This window comes from Petaurus breviceps, unplaced genomic scaffold, assembly GCF_028583685.1.
Source record: "Petaurus breviceps papuanus isolate PSGF00001 unplaced genomic scaffold, PetGlider_PUasm1.0 181, whole genome shotgun sequence".
Lineage (NCBI taxonomy): Eukaryota > Metazoa > Chordata > Mammalia > Diprotodontia > Petauridae > Petaurus > Petaurus breviceps.
The window spans coordinates 6509539-6533254 of record NW_027185784.1 but is presented as its reverse complement, the minus strand read 5'-3'; the positions used below and the strand labels follow the sequence as shown (position 1 = coordinate 6533254).

Below are 23716 nucleotides of genomic sequence, written 5' to 3'. Positions count from 1 at the left end.
CTTCCTTCCTTCCTTCCTTCCTTCCTTCCTTCCTTCCTTCCTTCCTTCCTTCCTTCCTTTCTTTCTTTCTTTCTTTCTTTCTTTTTCTTTCTTTCTTTCTTTTCTTTCATCCTTCCTTCCCTCCTTCCTTCCTTCCTTTCTTCCTTCTTTTTGAGGGGGAAAGGCAAGGCAATTGAGGTTAAGTGACTTGCCCAATGTCACACAGCTAGTGTGTCAAGGGTATAAGGCCTGATTTGAACTCAGATCTTCCTGACTCCAGTGCCAGTCCTCTATTCACTGCATCACCTATCTGACCCTACTTGTTAATATTTCAAGAGATGATCCTGTAGCCTTGGATGCTTACCATGGAGTTTTCTAGATCTGTTAATATCTCACTCTTCTTCACAACCTCTAACCTTTTACTTAGAGGAGGGTAGGTAAGCCAAGCATTACCAAAAATCCCAAGATGGAAAGGTAAGTTCCCAAAAAACTAGGGAATAGTTCTTTTTACAGGCACCAAAACCCTTCAGTCTGGTTTTGACAGCACAATGTTAAAGCAGTGACATATTTAAACTGAATCAAGTAAGATTGCGGTGCAAAGGATCTGTACAATTCCACACTGAAAAGAGCTGTGGAGAAAGTGAGGGACCCATAGAAAAACCAAGACCCAGGCATATGGTGTAGGCTGCCAAAGGAATTGTGTCAGCCATTTCTGGTCTGAAATCTCATAGAAAATCACAATGTGAATGAAATGAGAAATTAAGATGACCTTAAGCAGCTTCTAATTTTGATCAGCTTCAAGCCATCTGGTGATGGTGATGTACTAAAAAGTACAAAATCACAGCAAAGTTTCATTTTCTTTGTTGCAAAAAAAACTAAATCTGGCAAACTACTCATGATGTCTAGGGTTTTGAGGATAAGAAAAACATCCATGAAATCATTTGGAGCAGTATGTATTACTATTCACAAAGGAGACATAGTTTAGCACATGCTGTAGTCCTGCTGAATGCATGTTAAAGCAAAGTGGTCCTCTACAGTTTTTATCATGTGTGCCAAATAGCATATTTAGGAGACTGTAAAATACCACAACTATTAAATGAGGTTTGAGTATCACACCTATTAAGGATTTGGTGGCCACTGTTCAGAATGACATTTTATTTGCCCATTTTTTTCAATATGTGTTTGATTAGAATTATTGCATCTCTGAGTTGGCAGGAACCTTAGAATTTGCAAAATGCAACTCCACATCATCCACATGCATACATATTTCAGCATCATTTACAAATAGTCATCCACTCTTGGTTTGAACACTTCCAATGTCAGAGAAATTATTATTTCTTGAGGCAAACCATCTCATTTTTCAACAATTTTAATTATTAGAAAATTCTTCCTTTTTTTGAGCCAAAATCTGTCTCACTGTAACTTTTACCCATTGGTTCTGATCTTCCCCTCCAGAGCTAAGCAGAAAAAGTCTAATTCTTCTTCAACATGATACACCTTAAATTATTTAAAGATTTCAATGTGGTGCCTCCTACATTTTTTTCTCTTAGCTAAAAAGTATTATAGAATGTAGGCCTAGCTCTAGGAGAGACCTCAGAATCTATTCCAATTCTTTCATTTTAGAGATGAAGAAACTGAGACCCAAGAAGTTGAAGTGATTTGTCCAAAGTCACATCAATAGTAAATTTTGATCCCTCCTCATTAATATTGTTTCCAGTCCCCTCAGTATCTTATGGACCTCTTCCTGTTTATCATTGCCCACTTTATTTATTACATCTTAAAATAGGAAAAGAAATAGAGCTGGCATAGTCATCAGGCACTGATTATAGCAAAAACCTTACTGGGGTTAGTTCTTCAAAATTCTGTTTCTAATATGCTAATCACAGAAATTACTGACCACTCTGTTTGTTATCTTATCTAGAAGGAGGAATATGAAAGTGGGAGTCAGGGAAATTACATTCTGATTTTGGTTTCATCAATGCCTCATAATTTAACTTGCCTGTACTACAAATTTTCTATCTGTAAAATGGGGAGAGAAAGAAAGATATGATTCTACTCTCTTAAAGACATAGCCTGATAGATGCACATTTGAACTTTTCAGAGAAAAAGGGTTCAGCAAATCCAATGGTTTATTATTATTATCTATCAGTCCTAGAGCAATTTATGCCATTTACTGAACAGTCATGATCATTTTTATGCAATGTATTCTTAAAAATTTAAATACATCATTGTTTGACCTTACTCAGTTGGTAACATTGAAAGGCATGACATAACAGATGAGAAAAATATAATGTATTTGTAGTTCTCTTACATGAATTGACCTTTTGGGACTGTCATCCTTTTTGTCTTCTCTGAAGTCTTTTTCTGCTTTGAATGAGTTTCTTCTGTGCAGGGTAGAGGCAGGTGAGGTCATCATCCTAATGACAGCAAATCAGAGATTTTTAAAGGAAGTAGAAATCATTTCCTTCTGTTCATGTCCTATATTTTTTATGTTTCTGCATATACAGTTTATGCTGGTAGCACTTAAAAAAATCATACAAAGGAAAAAAAAACATTTTCTGAAGCTTCTGTCTCAGTCTTGGGAACATTATTCTGAGAAAATAGTACCATATATTTTCTACCCATTTTGAGCCAGTTCCTGGTGGGAGAGTGGGAAAAGAAACCTTAGTATAATACTTTCACAAGATAAACTGAGAAAAAAAGTGCAGCTGGGGTAAAGATAATCTTTCTTTAAGGTTTTTTTTCCTGCCTCCTAAGAAATATAAGGCATACAGATGGTACAAAGCAGGGAGAGGGTAAACACAGATTGTGACATTATTGTAAACCATTGGCTGAAATGGTGGAGAAAAAGAAATTTTACACAGATCTTCACTAATTAAGTAAAATGTGAAGATTTCTCCATTTCTGGATACACGAAGGTGAAATTACTAGTCCTTCCTCTCCATTTCCTATTTATTTCCAAAATTTTCATTCCTGTAATTTTCTACCCTGGATGAGTCAAGGTGTGTGTGTGAGTGTGTGTGTGTGTGTGTGTGTGTGTGTGTGTGTGTGTGTGTGTGTAGAAAACTCACTCCATTTGTGAACTTCTGACACCCTTCACTATAACAATTTGCAATCTACTCATTACCATTTAACCAGATCATTAGCCATCAAGGAGTTTCATTCTTTGCCCAGTGGCTAAGTTGATGTATTATTCTGATGTTCAGTGCTGTAGTAAATGCCTTTTAAAATACAGAGTGGATTACATTCATTGGTTTACACTGCCTTGTACAACTTGCTTTCAATTATTCCACCAGGTTTTTCTTTCTAAGACAAAATCCAGCTCTATTTTTTAAATGCAGGGGACTAGGACTTTACATTGTTTTTATTTGAATATTTATGGGATATATAAAATATGGAAAGCATATATTGACAATTTTACATTATAAAAAGTAAGTTCTATTTGGTGATCCTTATTTCATCATCCTTTGCAACATTTTCTAGATTTCTTCTGATAGTATCATTTGTCACACATTATGACAATGGTACATTTCTGTTGATAAATATATGACATGACCAGAAGAAACCTAGAAAACCTTTTGAGGGATAATGAAATCAAATCAAGGAACAGAAGTCATTAGGGGAATAGGTGGAAGTCTACCACCTGATTGAAGGGAAACATCCCAGAAGAGAAAGACACATTTGAGAATTGAACAGCTGATTAAAAAGACTATCTCAAGAGCCATTCCCCAGTAGATAAGTGACCAAAAGATATGAACAAATAGTACTCAAAAGAACCATCAACTGTTAACCATTTTAAAGAATGTTCCAAATCATTAATAATGAGAAAAATGTACATTGAAATAACCCCAAGGTTTTACTTAACACTTAACAAATTGACAAAGATGACAAAAAGATAGGAATGGTTAGTTTAGAAAACAAATGCTCTCTGGGCTGTGGAAAGCTAGACATACTCATTGGTTACTGAAGTTGTAGATTAGTACTTCCATCCTGTAAAGCATTTTGAAATTATGCAAATAAAATTACTCAAATCTCTCATATATACATACATACATATATATACATACATATACATATACATATACATATATATATATATATATGTATGTATCCATAAACCACAAGGAGGTGGTCCAGAGTAGGCAGAAACTAAATTCCATTTGGTTACTTCAGGACACTTTGTACATATCCTTTTACAAGACGAACTTAGCAGGAAGCTCTCTGGATGGCTTTTTGGAAGCTTTAGATAGGTCCACTCCATTTTCCTTATCAGGACCAGTTGAAGGATTCAGTTTTTGAGCATTTCTTGAGATTTCTTCCTATTTTAACATCTCAGGTCTTGGGATAATGTATATTATTTTTCTAAACTTGTTGAAAATTATGTTCAATGTTCTTTTCCTTGGCTATCATAAACTCAAAGATAGCATGGGCCCTCTCTCAAAATCCTTTTCCCTTATTCTTCTCATCTATTTCTCCTTTGCTGATCAGATTTAGGTCCAGAAAAGCAGCTCCTCTGCCTTTTTGGTGATGAAATAGTCACCAAATCAAATAAAGAATTTTCTCGTGTGTGTGTGGTGTGTGTGTACGTGTGTGTGTGTGGATGTTTTCCACTGAAGTAGAAGAAAGCATTGAAGACATTCTTGACAAATTTGATGACACAAAGATGAAAGCAATATATTGAATGACAATATCAGAATCAGTAAAGCTCCAGATCAGGAGAAGAATGGATGTAGACTAATAAGATGAAAATTAGTAGAGATAAATATAAAATCTTACATTTTGATTCAGAGCATTAACTGCACTAGTAAAAGCTTGGAGTGATCTAGCTTAAAAATAATTCATATGAAAAAGAGCATGGGGTTTTATCAATATAATAAGCTGACAATAAATCAACAAAGAATGTTGTTACCAAGAAGGCTAGAACAATTTTTAGTAGTATGGTGGATGAAACACTGGAACTCAAAGTTAGAAAGACTTGAATACAAATTTGGTCTCAAATACTTACTAACTGTATGACCCTGAGCAGGACATCTAACCCCTGTCTGCTTCAGTTTCCTCATCTATAAAATCAGGATAATCATAGCACCTAACTCTCAGGATTGTTGTGAGGAATATGGAAAAGAAAGTTCCATTCCTGGAAAAGTTAGAGTAGAAGATATGTGACTATATGTATTTTTTTTTGCCTATGCTACTTTCCTTCTTATTCTAACCCTATCTTGCCTATTCCAGACTCCCTCAAGACTACTTACATGCCTTTCTATCAGAAAGGGTTGGCTACCTCTTCTGCACCCAGCCACATTCAATTCAAGATTTGCTTTCCGTTACTAATTTAGCATCAGTAAAATCATCAGCTTAGAACTGGAATGGATACTAGTGGTCATTTCATCTAGTCTTATTTATAAAATAAGGAAACTGAAGTCCAGAGGGTTAAATGACTTGCCCAACGTTATAGTGGTAATAAGTGAAAGAGTTTCAAATCCAGCATTCTTTTTACTCTATCACACTGCCTCCTACTGATCATTCCTTCATTGTTTTTAAATCACACATGGAATTTACACTCTAGTATCTTGCACTTGTTTATATTTCTTTCCTGTTGTTTTCTCTATGATTTTTCTTCTCTCCTCAACTGTATTATAGGCATTCTGATGTCAGGATCCATGTGTTTTCCATATTTGAATCCCTCATGGTACCTGATAGATTAAAAAAGCTTAATTGATTAGTCAACATTTCAAGGCCTCCTATTTTTAATGCTGTATTCATTATTTCTTTTCTTTCCCTCTATAATTAATCAGTTTGTATCCCCAGAGCAATTTATCTAGCATTAAAGTATCTAATTCATTATTTTGCTAATGTGTGGTTTTTTTCTCTTAGTATTCTTTCACTTTTTACTTTGAGAAAACTTTGCATTTTGGATATCTTCCCCCTCACATCCTTCCTGAACATGAAAAAGAATGTTTCTTTTTGTGGTTACAAAGCATCCTTGTCCTTGGATAATTAGATCTTCTTTATTATCCTTTGGGAATCTATTCTCCATGTCAGGAGTTAAAGAACCTTTTATTCTCACTCATTCTACCAGGCTTACCTTCTCTCTCATTAGTTTAATTTTGAATTCAGCCTTCCCATGAAGGTCCTTCATGCATTGCTGGGGTTTTGTTTAATCTAGATTTTTTTTTCAGCAGTTAGATTTTTCTTTTGCTATTTTAATGAACATCATCTCACTTCTTCCTTTATTCTATCATTTAACAAATGCTACATTCTCTTTCTGAGACCAATGTGTTTTTCTTTTAAACTTTTGTTTCTGCTTTCCATTATTTAGTTATTTTATTTGTCCCATTTGAATAGCTCCTTTTTACCTAGAGCTTGTACTGTTTAGATGTATTAAATAACCCTAGTCTGAACCCTATATTATTTTAGTATTCGTTGATCCGTAACTGTGTACCTGGCACCAAGAAAAACCAGAGAGAAAAATCTAGTCTCTGCCCTCAGGGCTCTAAACCTCATTAAATTTTGGTCACTATTGCTTAAGGTCTCTCTGGGCCTCATTTCTGTGATTGTCATCTGTGGTATCCAAAGTCAGGTTGGTTATTGCTTTCTTTCATCTCTAACAGTTGTAGAAATCTTCTCTATAATAGGCCATCTGCAAAAATACATACCTTTTACCCTTTCTACAAAAGTTGGACACCCCTCTACTGATTTGGGGGATTCATATAGCTGAATAGCAAAACTTTAACAATGTTCTTTCTATAGATCCTCATAATTAATTACTAATATCTTAGATGAGGTTTTGTTCCTAGAGTTATGCTCTAGGAAAAATATTTTGAAGAATGAAATAGGTAGGTTTTCTGCATAGCAAGCCATGAGAGGAAAGATTTTTTACTTTAACAATTATGAACTTGCTGTGAGATCTTTAGGCCAGTTCTACATATATAATGATTTGCCACTATTTTGACTGAATTGTAGGTTCAGTTGAACAAATGCACAATTCAAAGCATCAGTCATTAGGGGCAGCTAGGTGACTCAGTGAATAGAGTACCGGCCCTGGAGTCAGGAGGAGTTGAGTTCAAATGCAGACTCAGACACTTAAAACAAAAACTAGCCATGTGATCTTGAGCAAATCACTTAACCCCAATTTCCCTCCAAAAAAAAGCATCAATCATATAGTCTGTTTAATTGAATTAACCATACATTTATATGTATAAATATGTATGTGTACACACATAATTTACAGTCCTCCTATTGAGGTAATGACTATGATACCATCATACATATGAAGTCATGAAAAACAAATTTCCACATCAGCCCACATACATAGATACACTTAAATGATACTAAAAATTATGAAAACCATTTGAATATGAGAACATCTACTTTGTTATCATTGTGTCCAAGATCTATGGATAGAAATTAATGAACGACAATGAATATGTATTGGTGCATATAGACATATATATATATATATATACATATATATATATATGTGGTAGGGAGAGTTTGAGCTATTTAGTTAATTCAGTTGATTCAGTTAGTTGTATTTATAATGTTTGTAAAGGGCTTAGCATAGTGTCTGGTACAGAATAGTCACTTAATAAATGTCTTTTCCTTCTGTTTCCTTTCCCTTCCCTCATTTAGAGGTAAGTGCTTTCCAAGGGTGAGGATTATGTTGTATATCTTATCATTTTTACTTTTTATTCTATGCTCCTGGATGGTGAAAAGTACACTCCCTTTTACTGCATCACCTTGTGATTTTTATAAATGTCACTTTTCCCTATCTATTTGTAACTGATCTCATCTCACTATGATCCTACTAGAGACAGTCTGTCTTAAGAAGCAGCAGTGCCCAATTCTTAAAGTTTAAATGGCCTCTCCCCTGCTAAATGTCATTTGAATCCTGAAAGCATTCTAAATAATGACTTAGTGCCAGTTGTTAACAAACTCTGCATTGTCTTCTCTATATGGACAGCTGTGCTCCAAGAATAGAATGCATTTCTTTAAAAAGTTTAGCAAAACTACTTGTTAAAACCACATGGTGCCAGTGAACTTCTTGGCCCCAGATTTGGGAAGAATTGTGTATTTGTACTAGTAATCAAGGATGAAAGTCTTTAAATTCAAATATTGGTGGGTTTTTTTTTTGGTGACGACCATAGAACAGGGTTAAGGATTCTCTTGTTGCTAAAGGGCACAATTGGCATTTTGGTAGATGGCATTTTTTCTGAAATTCGACATTAATGAATTATTTTATATTAATTAACTTCTAAATATGAACTCAAAGCCATAATTGGAATGACCAGGGATTTTCCCCAGGGTGCTAAATTTAGAAAGTATAAACAGCATTTGCATCATTTTAGCAGCATAAAAACAACTTAGCTTAGCATTTAGTTAGTAAGAATGCCAAATGAGGGACTGGAAAGTGAGGGACAGGAGGGTAAGAAATGAAACTCCTCATGTACCTCCCCCACCCCATCTCCCAATTGAGGGTATGCTTCATTTTGTTTGATTCAGGTACTATTTTTGTCACTTGCCATGGGTACAAAAATGCCTAGTTAAGATATAAGTATTCTATTAATTTCAGCAGGATTAGTTGTGAAAAGGTGGGGAACTAGCTTTAATGTTACAATGCTAATATTTTGATGGTATTGACTCTAGGTGATGATGCAGCATCTGTATAAAGAGGGGTTACTGAATTTCTAACAGTATAGTTGGTAAGATTAAACTAAAATGCATTTTAACTTGGTTAATAGATAAAATTATTATCAGTATATAAAATTTGCACATTGTTATCTCTTATGCATTTCATGATCTAGCCAAACTAACTTATGTTTTGTGGTTGTTTTTGTTTTTGTTTTTCTCAACATTACATCTCTGCCTTTCACACCTTTACATAGGCTGTCTGCCATGCCCAGAATTCTCTCTCTTCCTACATTCACCTATTGAAACCTTTAATTCTCTTCAAGTTTCAGCCTAAGTACAGTCTTCTGGAAGAGCTCTTTTCTGATTTACCTAGTTGTTGTGGAAGTGATATCTTAACCTTTCACCCCCCCCCCCAAGATTGGTTAGTTTTGTTGCTAAAAGTTATTAGAAACCATCCTTAATACTTGACTGGATTAAAGGACTGAAAACTCTATTGAAAGACTATTGACACTACTTTCTGGTTTCCTTAACACAAAACAGCCACAAGGAGCTTTAGGAGCTCTCAGACGCTTGGCTGGTAGACCATAAAGGGCTACTCAGAGACAGGGGATCTTCACTCAGCAGAACCAGCTTGGGGTATCCTTGATTAATATCCTTATTGAATATCTTGCACTTACTATGACTTAGTAAATCTCCTCATATTAACTATTTTTCTTTTTTTGGGGGCAATTGGGGTTAAATGACTTGTCCAAGGTCACACAGCTAGTTTTTTGTGTTAAGTGTCTGAGGCTGGATCCAAACCCAGGTCCTCCTGACTCCAGGGCCTGTGCTGTAGTCACTGTGCCACCTAACTGCCCCTCATATTAACTAATTTTTTAAGCAATTGGAATAAGTAAATTCCTCAAGATTACATGGCCAGTTATTTTGTGTGGGTACCAAGTATCTGAGGCCGGAACCGATCCCAGGTCTCCTGACACCGGGGTTGGCACTCTTACTCACTGTGCCCCCTGGCCGCCCCCATATTAACTATTGAATCATCTCTGAGTAGCTCATTTCATTCCAATATTGGATATAAATTACCAAGGGACAAGCCTGAGTCAGGTTCAAATAAGAATATCAGTTGTGAGTATACACACTCCCTACCCAATCACTCCATATTTGCATGTTTGTCACATTTACTTATCTATGAACATGATATCACCAGCTATTTGATGGCAAAGACAGTCTCTTTTTTTTTTGGATTTTTATTCCCGGTACCTAGCACAGTGTCCAGTCTATAGAAGGCACATAATAAATACTGATTGAATAACAGAAACAAATTTTATTGTTTTCTTTTTTAAAATATCATTTATACACTTTCAGGCATTTATCTCTTTCCCATTGCCCCAAACAATAAACAAAAACAACATCTCACAACAATTATGCATTGTCTAGAAAAAAGAATTCCCACATTAGCCATGTCAGGTTTGTATTTTTCTTCTGCATTTTTAAAGCTATCACTTCTCTGGCAAGAAGTGGGTGGCATGCTTTATCACCAGACTTTTGTACTTGTGGTTTATCATTTCATTGATCAGGATTTTTAAGTCTTTCAACATTGTTTTTCTTTATAATTTTGTCATTGTACAAATTATTCTTCTAGTTCTACTCACTTTACTTTGCCTTGATTAGTTCAATTTGACAGATTCCAACTACACTTTAATGTGCTTGTTTTCCTATAGTTCCTCTAACATTTCTAATTTTCCTTTTTTGTCATCTTTACCAATATGGTGGATGTGAAAAGAATGCTCAGAATTGCTTTAATATGCATCAGAAATAATATTTTAAAAGTGTCCAAGTTAGTTCCTTAGGCTAAAACCAACATAATAATATCTAATAAGGGATAATTGTGAAATCCTGCATTTTTATTCAAATAATTAACTGAGTGTCAGATAGGGATTACTTGGACAGTAGTTCATATGAAAAAGAGCTGAGAGTTTTAGTAGATATATCACAAACTGAATATGAAACAATAGCAGGCCATGCTTACATTAAAAAAAACTGAGAAAGAAAATATCAGAATCTTAATCAAGGGAGGTAATAGTCCTTCAATTTACCTCAGTCAAATCACATCTGAGTAAGCAGATCAGTCAAGTATTGTGGTCAATTCTGTGTGACATATTGTTCATCCAGAAGACGATGACTACTACTAGAAGCAATGCAACTGTCATTCTCATTCATAAAATGATTAATGAATGCCTACTATGTGCAAAGCATTTCACCGGGACCTATTGAAGAATGATTGACTGACAGAAGTGGGTATGTTAGGTTAGAAAGCAGAGGATAGATTGGGAATATGATAACTATATTCAAATATATAAAAGGTTGCCTGTGAAAGGGGGATTAAATTTATTGTTTTGGTGCAAAAATAAAATAAGGATCATTTGAAAGTTTAAGGGTGGTAGGTTTGATTCAGTAAAAGGGAAAGCATGTTCAACAATAGAATAGACTACCTTATGATGTTAGGAATTCATAATCAATGAGAATATTAAAGAAAAAATAGATGATCATCTATCAGGGATACTATAGAAAAAATTGCCTCTTTGTGGCAGAATGTGACAGCTAAGTGGTACAGTAGATAGAGTGTTGGACTTGGAGTGAGAAAAACTCCTTTCCCCAAGTTCAAAGTTGACCTCAGACACTATCAGTGTGGCCTTTGACAAGTCACTTAACCATTTTTGCCTCAGTTTGCCCAACAGCAAGTGAGCTAGAATATGAAATGGCAAACTACTTTGTTATCTTTTCCAAGAAAATCCCAAATAGAGTCATGAAGAATTAGAGAGGACTAGAAAACAAAACATCACATTATTGGGTAGAAAGTTTGACTACCTGATATCTGAGTTCCCTCCCTTATTTAATATTCTATGATTCAAATTAATTTGTCATCATTGTTGGGGTAAGATTCTGTAATCTAGTGGAAAAAAGCTACTGAACTTAGAGTTGGGGAGTCTGGATTTGAATTCCAGGTGTGCTATTACTATTACTACCTTTGTGACTTTTGGCAAATGACTTAAATTCTGTACATCTTAATCTCCTCATCTATAAAATAAGAGGACTATGTTACCTCAGTAATAACTTCCAGCTTAACATCTATGATTCTATGATCTCCCAAGAGCAAGTCAGCAAGGTTGTCCTTATGGGCAAGCTTCTAGGCAGAACCAGGATGAGTAGATTTCTTTTGTTGCCTCTGTCTTCTAAATGCTGTGAAAGATGACAAATACATTGCTGAGAATCTTCCTAGTAGTAATTTTCTATTAGACCCATTAATGAGTCTACAATGGAGCAGAATAATTGATATTTCCTATTTTTGTTTACTTTAAGAGACCTTAAACATTATCTCACCTTTGTTTTATAGATAGATAAACTAAGGTTCAAAAGTTGAGTGAAGGGAGTAGAAACAGGACCTCCATGCAGCTCTGGCTCCCACCACCTCCAATTCATGTAAAAGGGGACTCTGAACAAACTTTGGAGCTACAGAACCCACAAAATGACACAGAGAAGCTAACCTCCTGCTGAGGACAGCCCGGCACACCAGCAGGAATCGGCCAGCACAGCAGTCTGGGAGCCAACCCCAGCCCACATAAGCCAGAGGTTTTAGCCCCAGGGTGGGCCTGACCAACCACAAGCTGGAGGGACTTCAGATCACCAGCAGCTGTGGCAGTTTCCAGAATTATTAACACATAGATGCAAAGGACAAAGCGAGAGGTCAGTGCAGTGTGGACTTTGGGATCCAGTAGTTGGGAGTGCATTGGTTCAGCTCCTGGCCTGCAGAGTTTAGGGGGACCAAGTAACGATTCTGAGGGGTAATCGCTCTTGCTTTAACCTGCTTGGATCTGGATTTTGGTCTAGGCTGGAGGTCCTGGTGTGCGACCAGCTTTCCAGGGTGTGTGGAGGTTTCAGAAAGAGCAGCCAACTAATAATTCAGCAGCTGAGAAAACCTCAGTGTTTGGGATGGAAGCTCCCCTGCCTGGTGGCAGAGTCCTACTGTGGCAAAAAGCCTAGAGGTCAAGTGATTGAGTGGCGACATGAGCAGTCAAAGGAAACAAAATAAACACAGCAACCCAACTTTACACTCCTATTTTGGCGACAAAAAAGGATCAAAGCATGGAACAGGAGGAAGAGATTGAAGTCAGAACTCCTGCACCAAAAAGCTTCCTAGAAAAATATGAGCAGGTTACAGGCCATAGAGGACCTTAAGAAGAAAATAAGAGAAGTGGAGGAAAAATTGGGAAGAGAAATGAGAATGATGCAAGAAAATTATGAAAGGAGAGTCAACAGCCTGACTGAGGAAAATAACACCTTAAAAATAGACTAATTCAAATGGCAACAGAGGCTCAAAAAGGCAATGAGGAGAAGAATGCCTTAAAAAAGCCGAATTTGCCAGATGGAAAAATAATCTCAAAATCTCAGTGAGGAGAATCATTCCTTCAGAATTAGATTGGAGCAAATGGAAGCTAGTGACTTTATAAGAAATCAAGATGCTTTTAAACAGATCCAAACAAATGAAAGAATAGAAGGCAATGAGAAATATCTCATGGGAAAAACAACTAACCTGGTACACAGATCCAGGAGAGATAATTTAAAAATTATTGGACTACCTGAAAGCCATGATCAAAGAAAGAACACAGAAATCATCCTCCAAGAAATTCTCAAGGAAAACTACCCTGATGTTTTAGAACCAGAGGTCAAAATAGAGGTTGAAAGAATCCACCGATCACCTGCTGAAAAAGATCCCAAAAAGAAAACTCCTAGGAATATTTTAACCAGGTTTTGAAATTCCCAGATCAAGGATAACGTATTACAAACAGCCAGAAAGAAACAATTTGAATATTGTGGAAACACAATCAGGATAACCCAGGATCTGGCAGCTTCTACACTGAGGCATCGAAGGGCTTGGAATATGATATTCCAGAGGTCAAAGGAGCTGAGATTAAAACCAAGAATCACCTACCCAGAAAAACTGAGTATCATGTTTCAGGGGGAAATATTGTCATTCAATGCAATAGAGGACTTTCAAGAATTCTTGAAGAAAAAACCAGACCTGAATAGAAAATGTGACATTCAGATACAAGAAGCAAGAGAAGCATGAGAAGGTAAACAGAAAAAATAAATCATAAAGAATTTATCAAAGTTTAACTATTTACATTCCTACATGGAAAAATGATAATTTAACTGATGAAACTTTTCTCAGTATGAAAATAGTTGAAAGAAATAGAAATATATATGTCTATATAGGAGGGTATATGGGCATATGTATACATATGTGAATGTGTTTATATATGTTTACAGGTATACATAGATAGAAGGCACAGGACCAATTTAATAGGAAGGTATGATAGATACTTAAAAGGTGAAATTAAGAGGTGAGAGAGGAATATATTGAGAAGAGATGGGGAGAGACAGAATAAGGTAAACTATCTCATATAGAAGAGTCAAGGGAAATGGTTACAATGGAGGGGAAGAACAGGAAGGCAAAAAGGCAACACCTTATTCTCATTGAATGCATACACACTAAATAGGGTATCTCACCCTACAGGAGAGTAGGGGGAAGGGGATAAGGGGGGGCATGATTGAAGGGAGGGCAGGCTGGGGGGGGGAGTTGGAAGTAACCACTTTTGAAAAGAGACAGGATCAAAGTAGAGAATGGAACAAGTGGAATGTGGGATGGGAAGGAGGAAAATATATTCAGTCTTTTACAATATAATGTTTTGCATAGCTACACATGTACAACCTATACTGAATTGCTTATTTTCCCAGTAAGGGTGGGTGACAAGGGAGGAAGGGAATGAATCTAGAATTCAAAGTTTTGAAATCAAATGTTTAAAAAAAAGAATATATATATATATATACTATTATTAATACTATTTTACATGCAATTAGTAAATAAGATATATAGGCACTGGGGCTTAGAGATCCACCATGCCCTACTGGCAAAGTCGAACGGGGTATGGGAGAAGATATGGGAGAGAGCAGATTGGAGGAGGGGATATCCCATGGGATTGCTATTTTGGGGCAGTGGGTAGGGGAAAAAAGGGGAAAAAAATTTGTAACTTAAAATCTGGCAGAAATAAATGATGTAAACCAGAAGTTAATAAAGCATTTTGAGGGAAAAAAGTTGAGTGAGATCCTCAATGTCATGCAAATAGGAAAGGCCAGAGCTGAAACTAGAGGCTAGCCTTCTAAATGCTATGCTAGTGGTAGTTATACCATCATGTAGATAGGTCACATTGTTTGATTTAACACTTGGGTCTATTATCAGAAATGTTGTGCACCAAAGCATAAGTTATCTTAAGGACCAGTAAGTCAATAAATATGCAATTGCCTCATAGTTGGTATAGCTGTGCCATTCATGCTATTCCCAATAAACAAATGCTGGCTTCCACTGTGATTCAGTATAGATATATCATCAAGAGAAAAATAACAAACTTGATCCTGCTTACTTTAGAGGAAAGACAAGAAAGGTATTTTCACAAGAATTTTTCAGTCCTTTAAAATATTCTTGGTGTTTAGTTGTTTTCAGTCATGACCAACTCTTCATGACTCCAATTAAGTTTTCTTGGTGAAGATATTGGAATGGTTTTCAATTTCCTTCTCCACTTATTTTACAGATGAGAAAACTGAGTCACACAGGGTTAATTAATTTATTTTTTGCTTTTTGGAGGGCAGTTGGGGTTAAGTGACTTGCCCAAGGTCACATGGCTAGTTTTTTGTGTTAAGTGTCTGAGGCTGGATTTGAGCTCAGGTCCTCCTGACTCCAGGGGTGGTGCTCTATTCACTGCACCACCCAGGCGCTCCAAGGATTAATTAATTTGCCCAGGATCACATAGCTAGTAAGTGTCTGAGGCTGAATTTGAACTGTAGTCACCTGACTCCAGGCCTGACATTCTATCCACTGTACTACATAGCTCTCCTACTCTGTAGGGTAATATGGTGTCAAACTCCAATAGAAAAGGATGGTGGTGGGGGGGTTACATATTGACAAAGAAAAGGACAAATTAACATTATCCATTTTGTATGGTATTTTTATAGCACTCTCAGGGCTTTTAAATGACCTACACAGACTAAGGGCATCAAGTTTGACACTTCTGAATAGATTTAGTACTGAACTTATAACCAGAAAATCTTGAGTTCAAATCCAACCACTGTCATTTAAAATAATGAACATAAGGTCACTCCCTCTAAGGTCCCTCATTTGCAAAATGGAGATAAGAATAGCAGCCAATGAATGTACATGCTCTGTAAACATTAGAACACCAACATGTGAATTGCTATTGTTATTAAAGAGTTAATTTGCTAACTGCTTCTTAATGGCCTAAAAAAAGCATAGACTTTGGTAAGGCTTAAATCAGCATAAACCCAGGAGATCCAAAGATGGCATCCACCTTTACTAGGTGCATTGTCTACTGGACACATGCCATCTTTTATCTACTGTGTGGGAAAATAGGCTGTGTGCCATTTTTAATACTAGGAAAGTCCAATAAACTTGGAATGAGGTCATTTAAGAACACCATACTGGACTAAAGGAATATTTACCTTTGCTGTAACTGTAAATCAACAGGCACTGTAATAAAACCCTTCAAATCTCTATTGTGCCAGTGGGAATACACTTAGCTGATCAATATAGTGAGAAAACAGGTCATTTAGAAGCACTATAAACTACATGTTAAATTATGGTGGGATACTAATGCAAAGCCAGCTTACCCAGACATAAAAGACAGGCAGTCTACAAATAGTAGGCTATTTATTTTGCCAAATAAGCCATCTATCAAGACCCAACTTTCTTCAGTGAAATAAGCTGAAGCATTATGGGAGAAGAGAAACTAATGGGGACAGACTTTAGTGACACTGGAAACTTTTCTCTGAACTTTGGTGGAAGCAAGAGAAAACCAACATCTAGGTAATTAACATTCTGTTTGCTTTTCTCAACCAAATAAATGGAAAACAGTATAGTCAATGGGTTGCTATGTTGGTAGACAGTGATTATTAAAATCCTTCCTGCATGTTTGAGAAGCCTTTAGAGTGTTTCACCTTTCCTGTTCCTGAGCCACAACAAACAAATTAAATCTAAGAATTTGGGAAATGATAGCTACCAGCACCAGCATTGTAAATGTTTCCATATTTTCTTACTTTGAAGAGAAATATAACAAGAAGATGATATTTCATAGGCCCATGGTCAAATTCATCCATACACTCATTTGTTCAACAAGCACTTATTAAAAGATTCCACAGTATTGTGCATAAGACATTAGGTTAACACTTCCTTAAAGTCTCAACCTAAAGACAATTTTTTTCTGAACTCCCAATTTGTGTTCTTGCTCTCTTCATAATACATATACTTATACATAGGTATATATTATTTAGATGATGAATTGCCATGTTGAATTTAAAATGAATCTCCTTCCTCCTTGAGGGCCACCAAGTGGAGTAATAGATAGAGTATGGGGCATAGAGTCAGAAAACCCAAATTCTAATCCATCTTCAAGACAGTTACTAGCTGTGTGATATTCAGCAAGTCACTTAACTCTGTTTGCCTGCGTTTGGAAAATGGGGATAACAATAGTACCTGTCTCCTAAGGTTGTTGTAAGGATTAAATGAAATAATATTTGTAAAGCACACGGCAGAGTGCCTGGAATATAGCAGGAGTTTAATAAATACTTGTTTTCTTCTTTTGTATCTCCGTTGCCTAGGACAGTGCGTCATGCATATTAGGGCTTAATAAATGTTTGTTTAATTTACTTTAATTGAAAAGTATTTTAACACTACGTAAAGCAACAGTTATGGAGGTAGATATAAATCCTCAAGTAGTTATTTTATGTGCAAAAGGATGGAATTCTTTTTTAACTAGACAACTGTTTATTTTCCTGTTAATTAACAAACAGTAAGGAAGTCTTTTCTAAATATTATGCTTAAAGCCAGAAACTTAATGTATAAATTTGCATCATTAAACTAATAATGCTTTATTCTTTAATATCATAACTCACATTTATATAGTACCTGAAGGTTTATAACAGACTTTCTTCACAGCGCTCCATGGAATGTAGTAAAATTATTAGTAAGGCAACTGAAAGATGAAGAAACTGAGGCCCAGAGAGGTTGCGACTTTCCTACATTTCAGAGTTGTGATTTGAAGTCAGATCTACAGATCCAGCTTCCACAATTGATTTCACCACACCACAGTTGCAGAATTCCCATTTGCTGTTTCCTGGAGCCCTGCCTCCTTTTGCTAATGTGGCCTTCATTTCTGATGAATGCTTTTAAAGTTTAAGGTTTTTATTTTTTTTACATAATTTTTAGTCCTTTCTCTTGAATGTATAGCTTTAACTGTACAATCCTTTCTATCTATTCCATTGTCTCTTTTATCATCTGTTTGATTCTGTCACTGTATTTTCTTTCTCTACTTCCATTAGCTTTATTCTGAGCAATTCAAAGTGGAAAATAGCTTCTCTGTGATGTGAGCAGTACTGACTTTTACCTCTCTCCTTCCAAAGAACATTTCCTCCTTTCAGAACTAATCAGTTGGTTCTTTGGAGTTGTAGAGTGGATGAATTTGAACAAGTGGGATAGACAGTCTGTTCTCTTCAGGTTATTACTTTAGTGAATCTATGATCTTGCTGATTGAGCTTATACTTTCCATTAGCACAGCTTGCTACCTCTCTCTGATTTATCCCTTATGTGCTTCCAATTCACATTTCTTCCATAGATCTTCTCTAAAAGGTCTTCTTCTGGGTCTGTGGGTTCTAGATGAGCAACCAAGTTGCAATTCTATTATGTCTTACTCTCACCATATGACTAGACCAATTACTTTTCCCTCATACGTTTCTTCCAATGTGTTTCTAATGTCCCTTCATGTATATAATAATACTTATATGTATATATGTATATAATATGTAATGTGTTGTTTATATTATATCTATACACACATATACATTATATATTAAGGTTTGTGAAGTACCTTACAGATGTTACCTTTATGACATCCTCTCAAATTCCCTGTGAAGTAAGTACTATTACATTTTACAGATGAGGAAACTGAGGCTGAGAGAGATGAAGTGACTTACCTATGGTCATACAACTGATAAGTATCTGAATCATGATTAGAATTCAGGTCTTCCCAACTTGGGAAGTCTAATATTCTATCCACTGTCCTGCCTAATTTCCTTATTGTAGGTCAGTCAATGAAAATATGTAACATTCTACTCTTACCTGCTATGTGTCTGTCCATTGCCTATTACTGTGATTCCTTGGAGACTGTGGGGTTTAAGAGTCATACTGTAGAGCACCATTAAAAAAAAGATTGCAGTCTTTTTTTTATTGGGGCGGCTAGGTGGCGCAGTGAGTAAGAGTGCTGGCCCTGGAGTCGGGAGGACCCGGGATCAGTTCCAGCCTCAGATACTTAACACCCACACATACACACAAAAACTGTCCTTGTAACCTTGGGCAATTGCTTTAAAAAAATGCTTGCATTCTTTGTACCAATGAGTAGAAACTTGGAATTGTTAAACATAGTACATAATTTCCCAAGTGAAGTTCTGATTTCTCTTTCTCCTTTTCAGTTTTGGGCCTAACTTATTAACCATCTGCAGTTTTTATTCCATATAAAACTACTTACATACAAACTCAGTGGGCTGACCATACAGTTGCTTATCAAAGGCATTTATGGTTCATTTAGTGTTTTCTGTATGGATTACAAGTGTGATTCATTTTGGGTACCCATGGATCTCATTGAGGAAGCCCTGGGGTTTATCTTGATGCAGTCAGCCTCATATCCCCCACAAACACTTCATAACCTAAGGACAATCAATCCCTTTTTCATTTAGACTTTGCTAAAGACCTCCTCCATGAGAATGGTGAGTGTCTTTGGTGAGCATACATCTCTCCCTATATTATACCTTATTTGCTGTTAATAATCAGAGAATTGTTTTTACAAAGTCAACTCTGTAGCTGGATTTATCAGGGAATCTTATATTAACATATGCAGGAGGTGTTTTTAACCTGACTGGATAAGGGTTTTGAAGGATATATTTAGTTGTATTGAGTTAACTTATTTTTGTAATAAACAAACAAAATTACAGCATATACTAAAATTTGTACCTTTAAGTTAATTATTTTAGTGTAAAAATGTGATCTGCTCTTGGGAATATATTGAGAAAGCTTTCTACTAACCTTTTCTTATTTCCTTTTTGTTTCTTTTTCCTTTTTTTTAATTTTTATTTATTTATTTATTTTTTGCTTTTTGGAGGGGAGAAGGTAGGGCAATTGAGGTTAAGTGAATTGCCCAATGTCACATGGCTAGTTTTTGTGTTGTGTCTGAGGCCAGATTTGAACTCAGGTCCTCCTGACTCCAGAGTTTGTTAATAGAGACTTACTGCACCACCTAGCTACCCCCCTTTCCTATTTTTACCATATTTGTTTCAAAACAAATTTGATACTTCTAATATATATTTTTTTAATATTGCCAAGTGTCATACAGATCAATAGTTATTGAAATTCACTTGATCATTTTTTGTGAATTAGCATTATCTTCGATTTTCCCATTATTTTATTGCCTCTTTCTGAAATATCTTACAAAATTATCCCTCGACTTTTAAAAGCGTGTCTCTTTCTTTGTAGATTGCCTCAGGGTGTAAATTTGGCTTTGACCAGCTGCTCTTGACTTCATGAGTGCCGTTTTTACTCCTTCTTGGAACACACTGGGGACCAGACATCCAGATATAGTGGTTTCTCTGTCACTGTTGAGGAAGACTGATTGTTATAGAAATGTTGACACATTTGTTCCATTTCACATCTAACCATTGTCCTCCTGTGTCAGCATTATCCTGGAAAGTTCATAGAATGCTGTGGCTCCTATGGGCCTCATGCCAAGGTTTTCATTTCCAATGTTTTGTGCTATCTTTGTGGCAGTATAGCTCATCATCCTCTATTCTTCTCCCAACATATTTTCCAGATCTATTTGTAATCTCAACTGGTACTGCCCTTGGTCACCATCTCTCTTTATTTGTCAAGGAGATGAAGGACTTGGAATTAAGGATATTTCTGGGTCCTTTTGCCCTTTACATTGTGGAATCTCTTTTACATCAGTTAAACCTTTGTAAGAAATGGTATAAAGATATAAAGATTGGGGCAGCTAGGTGGCGCAGTGAATAGAGCACCGGCCCTAGAGTCAGAAGGACGTGAGTTCAAATCCAGCCTCAGACACTTAACACAAAAACTATCCATGTGACCTTGGGCAAGTCACTTAACCCTAATTGCCCTCAAAAAAGCAAAAAAAAAAAGAGAGAGAAATATATAAAGATGACTATATTTGTCTTTTATCTACTTCCTATTTTGCAGCATCAATGCCTTATTTGAATAGGTCATGTGAATTTTCTAATTATTTCAGGATCTTTTTATCTTTGGCCTTTCTTCTATTTGATGTTGATTTTGAGCTCAGCTTTTTCTCAAGGGTTTTTAATGTGGTGTGTGTGTGTGTGTGTGTGTGTGTGTGTGTGTGTGATGGACCTCTTTGGCAGTCTGATGAAGCCTTTGAACTCAGAATATTGTGTTAAAATGTGTCAAAGAAAATATACAAAATTATAAAGAAACCCAATAATGTTGAAATCATTATCAAAAGATATGTATTTTTAAAAGTTTATGAACTCCTAGGTTAAAAACCCATTTTCTAACTAGTTAATGATCTAATTTCTTGTGGTCCACTGATGCTGTTATGGAATACTACACTGTTAATCCATCAGTTTCTGAATCTAAGCCAATGCCCTTGTGGTCTTTCCTAACCATATATTACTCCATTTATTTTTGTGCTTAAATTGCTTCCTATCGTCCTTTTGAAGAAAAAGAAAATTCTTGTCTCTGTTTTAAAAGCTTCTCCTTGAGTATGGTCATGTCTATTTATACCTCAACAAATATTTTCTGACCCAACCATGCTAATCTTCTTTGTCTCTTGACCCCATCTACCCTGGAACTGAGTTCTCACATTTCTACTTCCAATCCTTTTTTTCCCAAGCTATCGCTTAAACTGCTCTTTTTCCTCATGAATTCCCCCTCCTTGTATCCCTGCTTTCATTTAGATAATAGCACAAATCTATCTCCTTAAGCATATTCTTATTTAACAGATATCCTTAGACTTTTCAGATCTTGATAAAAATTTCTCCCTCAAAGTATTTTAATATTATTATTGTATTTATATATTTCTTGTGTCTACATGTGTTCCTGTCTTATCCATCTTCATGGTTAATAGGGAGGTTGTCTACTCTAGAATAATGTTGGAACATTGTGGGCATTCCTTAAATACTTATTGACTGACTCCGGTCTTTGTAACTTTACCCCCAGGGAAAGATGACAGGTTTCATGACAATTATAAGATCTTTGGTCCCTAAATAGTTGTTGTTTATGTGGAATCAGGGAAGACAGGCAAGAGATCTTTTTAGGCTAGGACCATGCTTAATCTGTTATGGTATCTGGTAGTGTTAGAATGTGACAGTAAGGTAAACTTTCAAAGAGTATAGCTAGAAAGCATTGTCAGAAGTTCCTGAGTTAAGCAAAATGCAATCCAATGCCAACATTTCACTGTGATTTGAAAGTAGGACCTCATTATGACCTTTGTAGCACAGTTAGACAATTGTTTAAATCTTCTGTAGTCTTACTGGGTAAAATACGTATTGAATTTTTCCATTCTATTCAGTGACTGAGAATCTAGTTCACCATCAAAAATTATCTAGGTATCCCTCATCTACACATACACACACAGACACCCACACACTCAGAGATACAGGCATTGACTCATTTATGTAACCATGAGTATACATACAGGATGATAGATTTCATTGCAGTGCAAAAAAAATGGTAAAATGCAGGAGAAAATAATTATAAATGCATTTCCCAAATGTCTTTATACAGAACTATTTCAGAGTACAGATATGTTTCAATTAGTGCAACCAACGAATCCAGTGAAGTGGTCACAATATTTGAATTTGTTCTACTGAAGTTAAAACTATGTTTAAAATGTAGCAATTGCTTGAATAATGTGTCTACTTTCATTATTTGCACTAATTAGAATCTAACTGAACTTTCTACACTCTATGTACCTGAAAAAAAAGCTATGGAAAGATTTATAAGAAAAGTTGTTTACAGCAATAAACCAGTAATTAACCAAGCACCATGCCTCCAATGTGCCCATGTGGTCATCTTAGCATTATTTCTATTTCTGCAGAGGATTTAGTGGATAATTTTTAACCCATCATCAGAAAAGAGATCTTTTAAGAGAAAAGACACTAAGAAGCTAGAGTTAAATGATTGGTGAGGTTTACCTATTAGTTTAAATCACCCCTGTTTTTATTAAATAAATGGAAAACCTACACACACATTGAAGCAGTATAATTAAATCAGTTACATAGGAAGCTATTACTTTAAAAGTATGAAAATGAAAACATCCCTTTTAATGCAATCAACCCAGAAGCTAGAGGCATCTTATTTGGGCCTCTTTCCAAATTTCATTTAAATAATCCAAAGTATTAAGACTGTCCTCTTTTTAATGACACTGAGAGGCTTATGGATGCTTTTCTCTCCTCTCCCCTCCTGCCTCCCCCCAACCAATTCACATTGTTATTCTTTCTGTTATCTACAATGTTTAAATCATTTAGGATCTCTCTGTAATTTCCATTATTCTTCTTTTGTGGGTAAAACACATACATTCATAACCATTTACTTGATTTTATATATAATATTTAAGTTGATGAAATATAAATGAACAATCAACTAGCTACTTAAGAACTCCTTTCTTGACTCTTTGGAATTCTTAGGATCTAGCATGTGGAAACAAAGAATCTACTATAAGTTCCTAACCTAGAGTTAAAGCTACATGGGATTTGGAGGGGGGGAGGGAAACTGGGTCAATTAGCTCATCTACAATGAGGAAACTGAGTAGTACAGTACTAAGTGCTTTACAGGTGCTACTCGTTTGATGCTCACAATAACCCTGAGAGGTAGATACTGTTATTATTCCCATTTTACCGGTAAGGAAACTGAAGCAAACAAGGGTTAAGTGACTTACCCAGAATCACACAGCTAATAAGTATC

The 23716-nt window shown here is 35.8% G+C and overlaps 1 long non-coding RNA gene across 1 annotated transcript in view; it reads right to left on the bottom strand.

The window, feature by feature from the left end:
• The window catches only part of LOC138160432 (uncharacterized), a 51000-nt gene that overhangs the window by 3594 nt on the left and 23690 nt on the right, over positions 1-23716 (bottom strand). The window contains exons 2-3 of the long non-coding RNA XR_011168145.1: positions 11708-11844; positions 2291-2396 (exon numbers count right to left, since the gene is read on the bottom strand). This is a non-coding gene — a long non-coding RNA (uncharacterized lncRNA). The remainder of the gene's footprint in view (positions 1-2290; positions 2397-11707; positions 11845-23716) is intronic.